Below are 16,568 nucleotides of genomic sequence, written 5' to 3'. Positions count from 1 at the left end.
AGTGTGCGGAGATGATAAAAGTGCATACATGCTCAGTGCCCCGTTTCTAAACTGTTTGTTAATCTATCATTTGGCACAAGGAGGAATGAGATAACAATACGGCGTGGCTTACGGTGAGCGTGGCCGCCGTGCAAAGATCGAAGCGTGTCCTTGGAGTGACATTATTTATTGAAATAAATTCACTCAAGCTGAAATGTGTATAGCGAATGCATTATGAACAGCGCTTCTGATGGAGTGGAGAGCGCATTAACTCACCGTAACATTGCCTTGCTCTTTTCAACAGATGTCCCTTGTGTGACACACGGCAGGGAAAATGGAGAGGAAAAGGTCTGAACGCTTTAAATTAGCCCTTTCACAAATGGAAGGGATTTTCCATTTGATGGCCTATTTGAACGTATAGACAATTCTGTGAGCCGAGATTCCGATCTTAATTACTTTGTTAATTAGCTGTGATTCATGGGGAAAAGCCTTGCCCTACCCAAAGTCCCTCTGTATTGCTTAGGGGGTTTCTGAGAAGCTCTCACATCCTCGCTGACTTTTTAAAGCACCAATCTTGCACTTGTGACACTGTCTGCCTTTGCTGAAGGGCCCCCTCCCCAAAAAAGAAAATGTCAGCAAACCCCACAGAGCCAGAGAGCCTTCGAATTCTACTGCCTGAGGAAGGCGAAGCAGATCGGGCCTTCTCCTACTCCCCGTCATTCCCTGATCCACCACGGACTCAGATCACAGGGATGCATTCCACAGATTTATGTTTATCGTTTTCCAATGAAAGAGTGATAGCTGGTGCAACTGCCCTGCATTGCTCCTTTCTCTCTGTGTGATAAATATAAAATATGGCCACTCGTGCTGGCTGCTTAAACTTGGCAGATCGTTGGAGCATTTAGTTAATCGGAGAAAAGCAGCATGAATAAAAAATAAATTTTAAAAAACGACAAGGCTTTGTCCAAACACCCCAACAAGAAGTTCTCACTCAACAAGGTGGATCAAGCCTTTTTCCTGTCATGCTGCATCCGGATTACGTGCCACCTACAGCGCTTAGTATCTCGGACAGCCAGGGCAGAACTTGGGGGGGGGGGGGGAGTAGGCGTTCTGGCATGCAGGTTAGCTTTCAGAGAGCAGCAGGCTAACAAAAAGGAAAGGTAAGGTCCAGCTGAGGCAGCTGCTTGCTATTACTCCATCCCAACCCCCCCAACTCCACTCTTCTCTGGCAGGAAATAAGCAATCATTTAGTACTGACAGGTACATGCTGAACCGCTGCTATCTCTGCTCTGAATCCAACCAAAAACTGGATTACAGCAGTTTAGTATTAACCTTAAGCGTCTTAAATATCTGTGCCGAGGTTAGCCTCATGGCTTTTAGAGTGTGAGCATATATTTTCCTGAGCAGGATAAAACGTGAAGTAACGCTGGTGTTCCACACTGAAGTGAGAGAGATCCAACTTCTGCTTTTAACAGAAAAAAGCATCTTGCACAAGGAAAGATATCCGATTTAAGTGTTTTTGGTGCGTGCGTTTGTGTAGTTGCCACTGAGACAGAAAAACATAACTGCAAACAAAGAAAAAGAAAATAGAAGGGGGAAAAAGCTCTTCTCAAACATGCAAGGTGCTTTTCTGGTCGTGAAAAGCAGTAATTTAGAGGTCTCTGGTGAGCCGCACAGGGTTCAGCGTGTCCAACAGGATTCGAAGTGTAGCTGCAGATCTGCCTTAATGCACTGCCAGGTCACCGTTTCTGTGTGAAAATGGCAATGCAAGGACAGTGTGACTGCTTGTAGCTTGGGGCAAATAAACAAGGTGGTAGTAGAACGAGGGGGGAAGGCAAAATGACTGCCAACCGGTCATGCTGCAGTGTAAATGTAAATCCATGTCTGTTAAGACTCATTATGGGGACTTCAAAGAATTTAAGAGATGGGAACAACAGCTTCAAGCTGCCATTTCATTATTGAACCAAACGGGAAAATGTGATCACAGATCCCTCTTTGTTCCTCCTTATGGCATCAAAGAAAACATTACAGTGTTTGCCACTGAGCTAGATTGAGTAGATCTAACTTGTAAATATTAATTTATAAGTTACTCCTCTTGTCTCAGTAGTAAGCTGCAATTAACTCCAACTCCGATGTCACGGAGTTACTGTTCTGCAGCCTCAGCACAGAGGAGCGTAGCTCTCCAACTCACAGCTGACCTCCAGAGCCCAACGACTACACCTGCCAGCTGCAGTCCATGACAGTGGAGTTAGGGACCACATCCGTCTGCAGCAGCAACAACATGGACAGGTGAGCCAGCCGGTAGATTTAAAAAACAGAAGAACAACTGAACTTTCAGATTCAGGGAGGGTTGCCCACCAGGAAACTAATCACAGACGAGTTGGGAGAAAAGAATGATAAAAATAAAAACACACACGTACGGTCTTAGCAAAGAAAGTGTATGTGTGCAAAACAATACGTCGTTATCATTACATTATCATTTTAACCAGTTAGATCACTACCAGATGTGCTATGATTACCAAGTGAAATCTTGAGAAATCTAATCAGTTCATCCTCGAGTACAAATGGATCTCCTCCTGGTGTTCCTGTGACATCACATCCAGAAGAATAGGATGGACATGAAGTTCTTCCTTTCCCTAAAGACAATGTTTAAGAGGTGAAGAGAATAGTATCGATGCACCAAAAGGGAAGGAACAAGCTCAAGTTTACAAGGTTACAAGACTCAAAACATCTAGACAGAACTAGTTATAGCTCACAACAAACAATGGGAGGAAAATTAAAAATAAAACCATATGCAAACACTTACTTAGATTGGTGGTAGATCAAGAAATTACACACGAACAGAAAAAGCACCCATATAGCTCTCTTATATGACTGTTTGGATCAGCCTGCTCTTATACTAGCTGTAGCCTATGGACACACATCCACTACTCCACTCAAATCAATGGGGAAAAAATCATAATAAACGCTGGGTGGCATGAAATTATATACTTACATATGGTATAAACTGCTAAGTGCTTTCAGCCTACATGGAGAAAATCAGTTGAGTTGCAGTCAAAACTGCAGAACCTGAGAACATGTCAAACTTTGGTCAATTTCAACTAAACTATAAGCTCATGAGGAACATCAGTGTGGTTGAATAAACAGTGAGGCTGTACTGAGGGCCAACCTGGAGCTATAAGTGACTGAGTGACACTATGACACCCACAGTGCCCAGCCTGCAAGGTTTTTGTTTTAGGCCTGCTGCTCTTCACCATCTAACTAACAGAAACCCATTTTATTCTTCAATACACAAACTACAGCCAACACACAATATAAATAATAAGTAAATACATTTTAGGAAAAACAGAACTTCAGTTTGTACTGCTGCTAAAAAAAACCTATAGTCAAATTATACCTTAAGTGACAGCCTCTTGGCAGCTTTATATTCAGAATAACAGGCTACAGACCAACACAGGAGATGCAGAGAATGTAAACTTAATATTAGAAGACAGGGCAATGAGACGTCCTCCCTTTCACTTAAATAGCCTCGTCCTTGTCCTAAATTTCCCAAATGTATTTTTCTTTCCAAAGAAATAAATCAAATCTAACATTAGCATGGCTGATGACACCGTGCCAAGGCGGCTAGGGCAAAATAAAAATGCCCACATACAGATAGGAGCAAACAAGCAGTCAGCTCTGTTGTTCTGTCTGCGAAAGCCCTGCAGGCCCTCGGGCTCGGGAACCACTTCTCCCACTACAAACAGCTCTGCACTCGGGCCCCAGATGTCTCATTACTGTAAAACAAGCAGAAAGATGAGCGACGTACAAGCCACTGGCCCACAACGCTGCCTCCCTTTCAATTAGAAAGGATTAGCCTAGCCTGAGCGGGCCTTCCTGTGCTGTGATATGCTACCTTGCCTCGTGCAGGACAGCCATATGTCAGAGTTAAATAAATTACAGAGGAGCTGAAAAGCTTGGCGATAGCAGAAAGGGAGTTATGGCTCCACTGAAGTGCACAACAGGCTTAATGGGAGTAGGATGCTATAGCCTCTATAAAACTTTACACCCAATGAAAGGGGGCGTGGGCAGAGAAACAGGTATACGCCTTCCCCCAGTGACTGCCATAAATTATACCTATAGGATCCCACAATTCCTCGGTGGATTTAGCAGTTTTACTCAGCGTGCATTAATCAAGTGATAAAGCCAAGCCTGTGAAATTTCTGCAGCGTCATGTTTTGGCTACACAAGCTGGACAGCTCTCATCCAGGCCCCGTGACACGCTGTCTAGGATGGGAGACCAAACCTAACGGGATAGCCAGGCCCTCATACTGCCTGCATCAGTCACTTTTATTGGCACAGGGCGGTGTGGGCTTTAACAAGACATTTTACTCGTCAAAGGAACCGACATTACATAACCATAAAACGATGAGGCCCACAAATCACCCGTCGACTTGTGACGCATGGAAGGGCTGGGCTTGTTGTGTGGCTCACAGCCCACTGCCGGTACACAGTCTGCACAGTCTAGTGTTTGCGGGTGAACTGGTAACGACAACAACAAAAGATCCCCAATGCAGCCCGTTTGCTCTGCGGGCCAGGCGAAAGCAGCCCAAGTGCTGGAGTTACGACAGCGTCCCACATAGAAACCAAAGTAAAACTACACTAACCCCTCTGCCCACCACGCCACATCATTTTCCAGGGAGTCTGTGCCATAGCTGGAGAGACTCCACTGACCAGGGGCGTCTGTGGTTGAACTGAGCTAGTCTGCAGGTCTGGAGAGGCAGGCAGGCTCCGCTACACCCCTGACATGGAGCACCATCGCAGGGGGAACGTCTGAGTAATGGCGGGGTAACTTGATCCAGGGCTGGGAAGGAGTGGGAGCAGCCCTGACGCCTAAATCATAGCTGTGGGATGGAGGCAGGGAGACACACAAATGTGTCTGGAGGAAAGATATGCCGAGAGATGAGAGGCTGAGGAGACAGTGGGTAGGGCAGGCAGAGAAATGAGCAGCAAGAGGAGAGCGGAGGGGAGGGAAGGTGAGATGGTATATCTGGGAAATGGCCAAATGACAGGGGATGAAAGCGAACGCCTCTCTGCTAACTTTCATGCGAGCGCCGTGCCCACCGCCGGAGTGGGAGGGGCCTCGGAGGGACGACAAGGCGTGGGTTTGGGTTTCAAATTCTCAAGCCCGTCTCAAACAGAATAAACACGCGTAGGCCCAAAATGACTTCCATTTTCCCTGATGTCTGGAGCTAAGTGAGATACTTAGACTGGCAGACAAATAAATATATCCCTCTTCATATAGGCCAAAACATTTAACTGGGAATTAACCTGCTCTACGGAGCAGAAAGCAAACAATCACTTTAACACTTACAGAGGCTAGCATAAAATAAATGTCAGTTACGTGCATCATTTTGCAGTAACTTCACCAACTAACAGGACATAACTGGCCTCGACAAGTTTCCTCATAACTGCTTGGATCGTTTGCTCATACCGAGGCTGCTAGCTTGTGGCTAACTATGAACTCCAGCATTAGCCCCTTTTCCTTTATCGGCTTCTTTAAAATGCTCACGTTCAGCTTGGTGAGCATTTTAAAGAAGCTGATATCTTTAGCCCCATTTTATTTTTTTAGAACAACTCCTATACTCTCTGTTTCTCATAAAAACATGACATAATATCAACATTTGGAACAAGAGAAGGCCAGACATATTTCACATTTTATATCAAGGAAAATAAGACACTGTAACACCGGTAACAACACAACAAAGTGTGTTAGCTCTGCTACTCTAGTAGAGTTAAAAATCAGCACTGTGTATGGCATTCAAACTCTTAAACTATAAGATTAAACTGCCTGCTAGTCCCTAAAGAATGCTTCTTACACAACATTAGTGATAACTTTAAGTGTCATGACTTGGGTCCTGCTTTACTGCGAGATGTGTAGAAAAACAGAACAGGGTTCACACAGAGTGGAGGATTCGGGGGGGTAGTAGGAGCACCATGCCTTGTTTTTGTAGGGGCCAACAAGAACCAGAACAAATGAAACCTACTTGATTCATGCTTATGGATTTATGCCCAAAGTAACCAGTTTAAATGTCATTTATTTCCTCTTAAGACTTAATGAAACTGAGACTTTTTTTTAAATAACTTTACACTTCAAAAATACTCTTGTTCTTCTTTAGCAACCATCAGTATTTGCAAAACATTGCAACAAAATTAGACCTTTAAAAATACCCTGCTATACACATTTAAAAAACTCCAATACAAAAATAGAGAATGATGAGAAAACCCCATGACTACACCAACTCATAGCAGGGCTAGGCCACTAAACCACTTCTTCATGATCGTGGCAGAACGCAGCTTCCTTTTCCTAAAACCTTTATATACAAACAGAGAGAACATCCTGCTACACATTTAAGAGCTGTTTTCAGTTGGAGGTTAAGCTTGGGGTTAAGGGCTTTGATCAAGGGCACCTCAGTGTGGAGGTATTGCAGAAAAAGGTATACACACTTTCTCACTAGGTCTGTAAGAGCTGTAACTGAAACTCGTTATCATAAAGCACCTGATTTGACTTGTGACGCATCACACTGACAAATCTAAAAAGTACCACCCTGTAACCGTTACCGTACAGGGTCGGTACTGAAGTCTACTCTCATCAAAGCACTCGGTGGCATTTTTGACCAAAATGGTTTGCTAGAAGTGGAACACAGCCAGGAACTATGCTAATACTCAGAGGGGCAGCCTAATATAATAATATACCTTAGCTGCCTGCAGCCTACAAATCCTGTAACAGTCAGTCATTAGACTTCACATGTAATTTTCATTAACTTTTCTTGGAAACAAGAGTCTAGCAAGACCAACAATTTAGCCGAGAAAGAAATGCTCACCAGACTATTACTGAACCACATCCTCCTTTTTTCCCCCATCCACAATATGGTCGCCTATTCATTATTCAGGCTAGAGATGCACTTTCCTTGTTCTTCAATCCGCCACTCTTGACTTCTTTGGGCAGCACTTAACAGATGCAATGCATATCATCTGCACAGAATTCAGATAGAACTAAAAAAAAATGGGGGGGAAAGTGGGCTACATGGGATGAGAAACTTTAAGGTTTTCTTTTCAAAACTCATACAGGAGAGTTCTATCTTTTTAGGAAAAGAGCTGCATGTTAATTCAGTTTTGCAGGGTCTATATTGGGCCCATAATGTAGACGCACCATAACTGAGAAAGTAGGCCAAGCCTTCCAGCAAGTTTCAGCTCAGAAAAACACATTTATTAGCAGCTACACAGTCCGACCTGCGAGCTAATCCATGCAGAATGACGGGCGGAATGTTCGGCTGTATTATCATATCCCTCGTGTAAAATGTCAACAAGTTTTGGGAATGCTCTCAGCTTCTTCTTTGTCTTTTTTTGTTACTCTACTACTTAGGCTGTTACTTCAAAGCTTGGAAACAGAATGATGCCTGAGTGCAGAAATCTGGTGTGTGCATGTGTGTGTGTTTGTGCGTTATGGTAACCTGATCTTGGTTATGATTGAGCGGAAATGTTAGACAAGCATCTAAGTTTCCTCTGCCTGCTTCCACCATCCTCATCTAGCCACATGTGAAACCACAGCTAAGCTGTGCGCCGGCTAGAACAAAATGCTCCGGTTGTTGTCGCTCAAACATGTTTACACGCTGGATGCTGGGCTTTGCATGCCAGCCCCTCGCTCATATTCTGGGAGCAGGGGGTGGTGGGAGATGTTATCATGTAGCACAATTCTTCTTTTTTTTAATCGTTGAACCTTAAAAGTGTGAGACGTTTCCCACGGTGAGTTGTGTGATAAAGGAGGTCGTGCGTGTGTGCGTGCGTGTAGGAAGACAGAGAGGGTGTTCCTCATGCTGAGTCATCTGTAGGCCAGAGTGTGGCTCTGAGTCGGCGAAAAAAAGAAAAATCTTTAAAAGAAAAATGTGTAGGCTAACCAATTTTCCAAGTGAGCAGAAAGCTGCTCTGTGAAATGAATAAAAGTAAATGCAAGTCATTTCCCAGATTTACCAAAGCCACAATCAAAGCTGATTTATGAGTACGTCATTAGCTTTATAAGTGGATATGTCACATAGTCTGGCAGCTAGCCTAAATGAAGTGCACACTCAGTTTACGCTGCCGTGCTCAGCTGGAGTGACCTGCGCTCATGTCACACGAGACAGTCCTTGCAAGGCAAACATAAAGCTGCCACTTAAAGGCAGAGAGCGCCATTCTGCACATCGCAAAAGGGCCACTTCACTCGAATTAGGTCAAATCAAAACATTTTGCCACTTATCTAGCCATGCAGGTCTGATGTCTATTAGCTCAGATTCTACTGTTCGAGGGGATCCTGGGTGCCCGTGCCACAGCCCTATGATTCTTCTACCCGGGGTTAAGCTGTGTGGCATCTTACTGATATTCCAGGAAGTCCCACAAGGAAGATACACAACAGAGCAAACTTTAGGGGAATGTCCTAATTAAATTAGTCTAGCTACGAGACGCAGCCATCATATACATTTCTAAATCCTGGTGACTTCCTTTTTGAGTTACTGCATTTACAGAGATTTTCAGAAAACTTGACCTCTGACCTTGAATATGAGGTCACACGTAATTGGAATTTTTAATACATACACTACTGGTCAAACGTTTTAGAAAACCCCAGTTTTTCCAGTTATTCATTGCAATTCAAGTCATTCAAGTTTAGTGAATAATTAAGTTAAACCCTACAACCATAATGGGTGGCTGTGGCTCAGGTGGTAGAGCAGATCGGCTACCGATTGGAAGGTTAGTTGTTCGATCCTTGGCTTCCCCAGTCTGCATGTCAAATATCCTTGGGCAAGATACTAACCCCAAGTTGCCCTCCGATGTGTTCATCAGAGTGTGAATGTGTGTGAACATAGATTAGTTTGCACTTGTGTTTAGAAGTGCTTGTGTGAATGAGGCATGTTGTATACAGCGCTTTGAGTTAGGGCTGCTCAATTAATCGAATTTTAATCACGATTACGATCTGGGCTTTCAACGATCATTAAAAATGACTGAGCTGATTATTAGCCCCTCCCTCGTGCTTTACTCTCTGCTCTGTGTGACAAATCGAGCGCACCTCTCTGCATTTCGAACACGTGTCACAACAATTAAGAACAGCGGTCCCCAACCTTTTTTGCACCACGGACCAGTTTATGCCCGACAATATTTTCACGGACCGGCCTTTAAGGTGTCGCGGATAAATCCAACAAAATAAAACTAGTACCGGTACCGAAAAAAAGAAAATTTATTCATAACACACGTGAAAAGACCCAGGAAAACAGAGTAAACGATAAAAACGATAACAAAATAACGCTGAAAACCGATAAAAACCCTGAAAACTATACATTTCACACCTGAGCCTCAACTCTCGCGGCCCGGTACCAAACGACTCACAGACCGGTACCGGTCCGAGGCCCGGGGGTTGGGGACCGCTGATTAAGAGGACCTGAGGGAAGCTCGGAAAGCTAAGCAGAAGTTATTTGGAGAGGAGAGTGACTGCTGTTGTTTGAAAAGAGGTAAAAAAAACTTCAGTGGTGTGGAAACATTATGGGTTCGCGGAGTCAGACGTGGATCAAGTAGAAACAGTGTGTAAACTTTGCTACGGTGTCGTAGCTGCACCACAGAGCAACACTGCAAAGTTCACTAAACATAGATGTTTACATTTTTCATTTATTTTTATATTGCAAACATTTGCACTGTTATCAGTATTTGCACACTATTTTATATTATTTTTTGACAATCTTTAAAGTCATTATTCAACACATTGTTATTGTTAAATAAATATCGTCAAATAATCGAGATCTCAATTTCAGTGAAAATAATCGCGATTATCATTTTTGCCATAATCGAGCAGCCCTACTTTGAGTACTCTGGGAGAGTAGAAAAGCACTATATAAGAATCAGTCCACTTACCATAAACCACCTATCTAAATGTATTTATTTTATTGAGACCTTTCCTCTTTCTTTTCACTTTTCCTTACACTTAATTCTTTGTACAGCATACAAATACTCATTTTCTCATGCAAATATTGGCAGGGTGCTGCCATCACACCTCACTGCTTGGGTTAACAGCGCCTGCAGCTTTGATCGGGGATCCTGACCATTTTGGTGATCAGATAATAGCCTTGTGTTTACAACATCAGAAATCATTGAAATAAATTCATTACAATACTGAGTGAGAGTGGAGGAGATCACCAAATGTTCTGTTCAGCTCACAAGAAACCAAAAACTACATTTGCTATAACATGTAATATATCGACTACTGTCTCTATGCTGTCTGTGGCAGCTTTGCTATAAAAACTACTTTCAGTAATGTATCCATTATGTTTAATTAGTCAACTGACTAATTGTCAGGAATTTCTTCTCCAGTAGAAGGCCGTTCCAGAGAAATCTTCAGATTTTCCCATAGAAATAACGGCCAGGGACGCACACAGCAAGGACTTCACAAATATTCAGGTCACTAAGAGTGAAAGGCAGCCAGCTGCTCTGCTGCCTTTAATGCTTCATTTAAGTTCACAATAAATATGCTGCGCTCGTCTCCGTGGGCATTTTTTTTTTAATTCTAAAGAAGAGAGTAAAGAAAATGGCAAGTGCAGCATATTCATTATTACTTTAAATTAGCTGGAAGTCCAGCAGTGCTTATATACATTTTTTTATTTTAATTTTTCCTTTTTCAGAGTTTTTCCTTCCATAAAAGACGTTATTACCCAGGGCCAAAGGAAACACATTAGCACCGTAAATGTTTGATTGACAGGGTTTATTTAGATAGAATGGAGTATTTATTCTTATGATACAGTCATAAATAACAGGAAAATACACATTCTGATGACATTCTGGGGACAAGTTTATTCCTTTTAAATAAGGGAGTGATTCATTTAAAATGTTAGCATATTTCTTTCTCCATCAATCTGAGAGAACATTGCATATACTATCAGTTTAACAGTGGACTGTCCTCCTAACTTTGGTTGCTGTTAGCTGGCTAGCCCCTGCCAACTGCATGTTTTCGCTGCCAGCTACTAGAGGTGGGAATCACCATACATCCCACGATACGATATTATCACAATACTTAACGCACGATACGATATTATTGCAATTTTTTAAAATATTTTGCGATCTTCAGATTCTGTACATAAAGGTAAACTTTATCAATATTCATTTTATCTAATATCAAAGTCTCACACTCAGTCTTTCTCTCATTTTAGTTTTATTGTTGACAAACTGAACGGTTTGTATTACAGTCTAGTCCAACTTAACTGAACACAACCATCTGGTACAATTATAGCTATTCTGAACTATGAAATTTATGAAAACTATGCAGCCCCTTCAGCAACTGAAGAATTTGAAAGTAAATTAAAACAAAATATAATTTTACATTAAATAAAAAAGTTTTAAACTTAATTAAAATAAAACATGTCTTAAATTAAAATAAGTAAACTGTCATGTTTATTGCTGCCAAAAAAAAAGTTAAACACATTTGGACAGTGAAGGAATGTCAGGATTCTTGCTCAGAAAAAGGATCAACATGCTCTGAAGTCAGAGCACAAAAACCTTTTTTGTAACAAAATATCAATTTCTGCTGTCCCTGTATCGATACATTATTAGCAAACAAAATATCACCATACTACACAGTATCGATTTTTCCCCCACCCCTACCAGCTACCTCAGCTGCCACATGGGTGGATAAATTCCTGTGACCCTCAGATCTCTTTACTATGATCAGCTGTGAAGTGGACAATCACACTAACCAGAACCTGCATCTGATGGAGAGCTGATGGCATCGAGTACATCATGTTCAGCAAGGCAGCAGTGTAGGGAAGAAAGAGAAAATTCCTCTGTTTATCTATTTGCCAAAATCTAGTGGATAGTTTGAAAATCTGCAGACAACTACCTGCTAAAAAGTAATAAATAATAACTTGGTAGCTCGCGTCTTATATTATACATACACACGTAGACAGGACAGGATTATTAAGTGCTGTTAAACAGAGCAAGAAATTAAACACAGCTTTTCCAAGCATCCTAGTTATATTTTGGATGCTTATATTATTCTACTAGAAATAAAATGTTTCCACAGCAACAATAACAATAATTATTTGTTTTTTGCCCGTTACAGTTCAAACCTTTCCTGAAGTTTGTATGCTGTGTATAAACTGGAAGCTCACTCTCAGTTTTAACTTGATTTTACAAACTTTGAGCATTACAAAGTTAAATACTCAGCATTGGTCAGTTTTTCAGGGGGGCTAGTATTTTGTCAGGCTAAAAGAGGTGATGATAATGATGACTCCCTCCTGGCTACTCCATGCTTTCATTCACACACTATAAAGCTGCATGGCCTGGATATGACATCCAGGTCCTAGGCTAGGACACTGTTTGTAGAGAGAGAGATTTTTCTGTCAATTCTTCAGCTTTTCTTTTCTTTTTTTGGTTTCATTGTTTTTTCTGTGAGCCAGCCAATCAGAACAGAAACAGAATGCAGGATTTCCAGTGATGACAACAAGCTCAATCACACTGGAGAGGCTGGTGGTAGGAAACTGAGTGGTGGCGGTTACTGTTTGTGAAGCATGTGTTGGAGGAGTTTTGTTATGAGTGTAAGACCTCCACCAAATGCAGAAAGTCATCTTCTGATTTGAGTGGCATGACCCGTTTTCCATCATCAGCACAAATATCGCTGAAACAGCGATTTCTGTGAATAAAGGGTTTTCCATTGAAAACATTTTTTCTGTTAATGTGCCACCACATGAGATATTCTGCACTTCTGAATTAGTTCTCACTGGCATCAAATCAAGCAGACCAGCAAGAGGAGAAAAAGAGCTCTTCTCTAAAACACTGCCAGCCAGGTGCTCTTGAGCAAGGCACTGAACTGAAGTTTCAGCCTTTCCACAGTAAAGATAGACTGTTACAGCATCTTTATTATGTATAAATAAATAAATACTGGGCTGCTGTAGATGGTGACCATAATATATAGCTGTGTCTAGAAAGAAAGACCAAGAATACTGGCTGGAACATGTATACCACAGCAAGACAGATTTCCAGCTCCAAATAGATGGCTCTGACTGGCGGGGAATTTTCTCCCTCGATCCTCTCCAAAATCCGTCATTAAAACATCTTTAAAAGCGTTTAATATCCACTTTCCATTTTCTGTGAAAGAACTGAAAAGGGCATCAACAGCAGCCCATCGGCCTGTTTACTGAGATCAGAACTGGAACCAAAAATCTAAAAACCACATAACAGTGTAACAAAGATTTCATTCCACTTCTAGTACATGTCACATTGTTGTCATACTACAAATTCTCTGACTCTCCCACAGCTCCCATAAACAGACAGCTGATCTAAAACTGAAGCCTGCAAATCACATGTCTATTAAAGACGCCAACCCTCCTCCAGCCTTGGATTTCCACTGTGTGAAAATGTCACTAAGCAATGCCAATTAAGTCAAAACCTTGACTTCCACATCAAACAGCATGCCTGAAAGAAAAAACAAAAAGAAGCCCTCTGTGGCTCTACAAACGAGCAGCGGGAAGGTTTTGCTGACTCAGGTGTGATGGTTCCACTGTGACGCATGGATGCGCAAACCGGGCCGACATTGGAAGAGTGATCAGAGGGAAACATTACCATCTCATCACAAAAATCAACATCTGGATAAGCGAGACTGCACTTGGAAACAAGCGCTCTGGACACATGCAGGTAAACTGAGCTCTTCTGGGACTATCACCAGAGGTATGTTTGGAGGGGGGGAAATGAGCAGCATTTGATGAAGAGAACAGCTTGTCAGCTGTTAAGCACAGAGGTAGAAACATTTTTGGGGGTTGGACAGCAGCCACTGGCACTTAAAACAATGCACAGAGAGTGGGGAGAGTGGATTCCCCTAAACACGTTTCAGAAATACTCAGTACTGCTGATTTCATCTGCTTTTATTCCAAAGCAGGATTACCACCATCTCCTGTGCCACTGCCCAAGATCGCAGAGTTGAACTGCAGAATGACTAGGGATGGGTACCGGTATCCGGTGCCATGATGGCACCGGTTCTGACATAAACGGTAGTAACCAGACCGAAAAGCAGCGCACACTTCGGTGCTTTATTTCGGTGCTTTTTTTTCCTGAGCTGTGATACACTTTAGATTCTAGCCAATCATTTTACGTTTCCGAGGATAGTAGGCGGGTCCAGGTACGTACGTTCTTTTAGAACAGAGCTTCAGATTAAAAATGCCCAAAGCAAAGCGGTCAAAGTCTGGCTGTACTTCACAGCAAAATATGCAAACTCAGCAGCCTGTAACAAGTGCTTTAAGGTGATACTGTGATACTGTCAAAGGAGGTAACACCTCGAATCCGATGAAACACCTGGCGATGCATAGCGTTTTTTTTAAAAGCCGAGAAATGCGCCGTATTTGATAGCTTGCTGCGAGACCTCACACCGAGCGCATCTACTGCGGGTGTGGTGCCTGTTATCGGACCCCGAGTTAGCAACATCCCCCAAAAACCCGAAGAGGAGAGTCCTGGCCCCTAGCCCTGCCAGTGTAGCAGAAATGATGACGGATGATGATGCAGCAGCAGCCGTTCTTCTCTGAGTGAGGAGCTTAATGTTGTTGGTGTGTAATTTACGTTGAGTAAGCTAACTACGTTATTAATGCATCTAAGGTGAACTAGCAAACATCATCATAGCTACATGCGGCTGTCTTCTTGTTTGATGGCAGATACTCCCTTCACCTCCCTTCACCTTTTAGCCAAAAAGGCTAAAATGACCAAAGAAAAAGTGGAAAACAGTTAAACATGAGAGATTTTTGGACAAAGTTTGTGTTTTTTCCATTGTTTAAGCACTGCTTCCAGCCAGGAGTGATACCATATATGCCCCATAGCTGCAGAAAAGGCTAACATTGTTATCTTTTTACAAAAAAACAGCTGAACATGAGAGGTTTTTGGACCAATTTTGTGTTCTCCATTCTTTAAGCACCGGTTTGAGCACCGTTTAAGCACTGGCACTGTTTCAAAAGTACCAGTTTGGCACCGGTATAGGATAAAACCTAAACGATACACATCCCTAAGAATGACAGACTCAGTGAGCGCCCATGATAACAATTAGTTATTTTTCAGAAGATATCATGCAAAATAAGTGTTCACAGAGGGTGAATGTATAATCACATCACATGTGCACATTCCAATCTCCACTACAAATCACAGAGAGTTCTGTGTCAAGCACTGTACACAGTTTCACATAAAAAAGTGATTAAAAACCGATTAAAACACTCTGAAACAAATGGTGTGCATGTTGCAGATGTTTTGGGAACCTCTTGAATAAACACCGCAGCTCTTAATCTGCAAAGGGCCTGAGGTGGAAAATATACAAGTACATCTATTATTATCTACTTTAAAAATCACATATGCTATAATAAAATCACAACTTCTGACAATTAAGAAATGTTTTGGGGGCTGCATCTCATTGCACTGCTCCAAAAGGTCCTATAAATTCTTGGCAGCATGACTTGCAGTGTTCTTTATTTTAGATATTTGACACATATATTTGTATAAATGACAAAATCTCTGCCAGCCACTAAATGTCAGCTGGCATTATACTGCATATCCTGGCTAAACCCCTGACCCATCTGCACAGTCTTAGTTATAACGTCTACAGCAATCAAGACTGATATCCATCAAATTTATACACACTGAGGCTCCAGCTCGATCCTCCACTCACACGTTAAAAGCCCAGGAACTGAGCTGAGGGCGGACGTTGGGTTGCATTCAAAACAATATGAATCAGCCTAGTATCTGCTTCCACATGTCTCGGGTCTGCGTTGTGTCAGTGTACACATCTCACTGCAGGGAATCCTATCCTGATGACGTATTTGTGCACAGCACAGCTGCAGGGTTAGCCGCAGGCCTGCTCTGCATTAGCTACACACAGCCTGTATGACATCGTAGTTACATTTCCTCTACCCACCGTGTGATGCATGAGTACTTTTACACCAAATTCCACACTTTCTGGAGACTGTTACTTCAGTTTGAAGCCGCTATCCACACTATAAATCAACACCAGAGCCAGGGATTGTTCCCGCTGCAAGTACAAGGTACCCTGACAACATTGCAAAGCGAGCCGTTTTCGGCCTCGTTTTTCCCCCCTGTAAGCTACGGGTCGGGTGCAAATGTTGAATAACCTTTAAACTTGTCTCACCTGGATCCCCAGTTATGTGGCGGATGTGCCCTCAAACTACAGGGTGGCTCATTTTTCTTAAAAACCTGGCAAAAACGTCGATCCTCAAAACTGTTTCTCTACAGCCATTTTGAGCCAAACCATCCGCTTGATCCGGCGAGGGGTGATGAATGTGTGCGACTCATCAAACGCTTACGTTTCTCGACGTTCCCACACTTCAACTATATTTTAAAAGTTAAATAACAAACAATTATTCCACTCTGCAACTGGAAGTGTCAGTCTGAGTGAAAAGGGAAGAACATAATACAGTCGCTCATTTCTTTTATCACCCCGTTTAGGCATAAATAGTACGGTCCGTTAAATTCTGGGGACCTACTTTCCTCTGTTCTGTCAGAGCAGCCAATGAGTAGCCGTGTAATAACCTGTAGCAGCGCAGCACAGCACT

The 16,568-nt window shown here is 42.4% G+C and overlaps 1 protein-coding gene across 3 annotated transcripts in view; it reads right to left on the bottom strand.

Annotated features, from left to right (window-relative positions):
* Positions 1 to 16,294, bottom strand: part of znf438 (zinc finger protein 438) — a 52,761-nt gene extending 36,467 nt beyond the window's left edge. For 2 of the 3 annotated variants that reach the window (XM_085172004.1, XM_085172003.1), the window contains exon 1: positions 16,145 to 16,293. The gene's annotated coding sequence lies outside the window, so the exon portion shown is untranslated. Of the gene's footprint in view, positions 1 to 16,144 lie in introns of all 3 variants that reach the window. The other variant, XM_085172005.1, reaches the window with a different exon arrangement.
* Positions 16,295 to 16,568: the final 274 nt, after the last annotated feature.

The sequence above is a fragment of the Neolamprologus multifasciatus genome, chromosome 9 (assembly GCF_963576455.1).
Source record: "Neolamprologus multifasciatus chromosome 9, fNeoMul1.2, whole genome shotgun sequence".
In the NCBI taxonomy this organism is placed as follows: domain Eukaryota; kingdom Metazoa; phylum Chordata; class Actinopteri; order Cichliformes; family Cichlidae; genus Neolamprologus; species Neolamprologus multifasciatus.
Note: the sequence above shows the minus strand (reverse complement) of the source record. Positions and strands in the feature narration are given on the sequence as shown.